The sequence below is a fragment of the Lipotes vexillifer genome, unplaced genomic scaffold (assembly GCF_000442215.2).
Source record: "Lipotes vexillifer unplaced genomic scaffold, Lipotes_vexillifer_v1.1 scaffold479, whole genome shotgun sequence".
Classification (NCBI taxonomy): Eukaryota; Metazoa; Chordata; class Mammalia; order Artiodactyla; family Lipotidae; genus Lipotes; species Lipotes vexillifer.
The window spans coordinates 3,100,266-3,102,423 of NW_006796443.1; positions in this window are offsets into that span (position 1 = coordinate 3,100,266).

The window sequence follows — 2,158 nt, forward strand, 5'->3', positions numbered from 1 at the left end:
AGGGAAAGGGCACAGTTAAACACTGCTGATAACAGAGTTCTGGAAAGTAGTTTAACAGCGAGACTCAAAATTTCTGACGCAGAATTTTCCCCAGAATTTATCCTAGAGAACAATCTACACATCCAGCAACAGGGAGCTGCTTAATAAAACAGACTAACTCTTTATACTGTGCTATCATATACCCACCACAATTCAAGATATAAGCGTACTTACTTACATAGAAAGCTATGCTGCAAATTTTTTTAATTGAGTTAAAAAAATGTATAACATCTGCCTATTTAAAATATGTTTGTTCATATGCACAGGAAAAAAAAACACTTGGAAGGATATTTACCAAAATGTAAATAATCATTATCTCCGAGAGGTGGGAACATGAATTCCTTCCTCATAACTTCTTTCTTATCTGACTTTTTTTTAACACAGTATGTATATTTTTATAATTAAAAAATAATTACTGGGACTTCCCTGGTGGTCCAGTGGTTAAGACTTCGCCTTCTGATGCAGGGGCTGTGGGTTCGATCCCTGTCAGGGAGCTAAGATCCCACAGGCCTCGGGGCCAAAAAACCAAAACATAAAACAGAAGCAATATTGTAACAAATTCAATAAACACTTTAAAAATGGTCCACATCAAAAATATCTTAAGAAAAAAAAAATTACCAACAATATAACTACTTCTATGGTTGGAAAAGGATGAATAGGCAAGCAGATTCAAAAGGGGCCTGGTCCAGGGTCTTCTCCCTGAGAATGGCGGCTTCACTAGCGTCCTGGGTTTTACCGCACACATCTTGAGATGGTTTCGGCACCTCCTGGAAGAGGGTACAGCTGCAGTACTGGTTTTTCATTTTCAAAGATGCTGGGCGCCTTTGCACCTCCATTCCACCAATTCGGGGAAGAAGTGGCCCCACGCCCTCCAGAGCCACGTCGTCACGGTAAAAATAGAGGCCCAGAGAGAGAGCCTTTGAATTTAAACACACTCTTGGATTTGTGGTTCTGCATGCTCTCCTAACTGCATGGAAGTACTTACACGGTATATATTCTTTTTTTTTTTTTTGGCGGTACGCAGGCCTCTCACTCTTGTGGCCTCTCCCGTTGCGGAGCACAGGCTCCGGATGCGCAGGCCGAGTGGCCATAGCTCACGGGCCCAGCCGCTCCGCGGCATGTGGGATCTTCCTGGACCGGGGCACGAACCCGTGTCCCCTGCATCAGCAGGCGGACTCGCAACCACTGCTCCACCAGGGAAGCCCCGGTCTATATTCTTAGACAAACTTCTTAATGTCGCAGAGCTCTTACTTTTTTATTTATAAAATGAGGGTAAAAGCCTACACAACCCACTGAACCAACCTTAGCCACTGGAGACAGACATCAAAAACAACAGGAACTACGAACCTGCAGCCTGCAAAAAGGTGAACCCAAACACAGTAAGATAAGCAAAATGAGAAGACAGAAAAACACACAGCAGATGAAGGAGCAAGATAAAAATGCACCAGACCTAACAAATGAAGAGGAAATAGGCAGTCTACCTGAAAAAGAATTCAGAATAATGATAGTAAAGATGATCCAAAATCTTGGAAATAGAATGGACAAAATGCAAGAAACAGTTAACAAGGACCTAGAAGAAATAAAGATGAAACAAACAGTGATGAACAACACAATAAATGAAATGAAAAATACTCTAGATGGGATCAATAGCAGAATAAATGAGGCAGAAGAACGGACAAGTGACCTGGAAGATAAAATAGTGGAAATAACTACCGCAGAGCAAAATAAAGAAAAAAGAATGAAAAAACTGAGGACTGTCTCAGAGACCACTAGAACAACATTAAACACAGACAACATTCGAATTACAGTGGTCCCAGAAGAAGAGAAAAAAGAAAGGGGCTGAGAAAACATTTGAGGAGATTATAGTTGAAAACTTCCCTAATATGGGAAAGGAAATAGTCAACTCCAGGAAGCACATAGAGTCCATTAAAGGATAAATCCAAGGAGAAACATGCCAAGACACATATTAATCAAACTATCAAAAATAAAATACAAAGAAAAAATATTAAAAACAGCGAGGGAAAAACAACAAATAACATACAAGGGAATCCCCATAAGGTTAACAGCTGATCTTTCAGCAGAAACTCCGCAAGGCAGAAGGGAGGGGCAGGACATATTT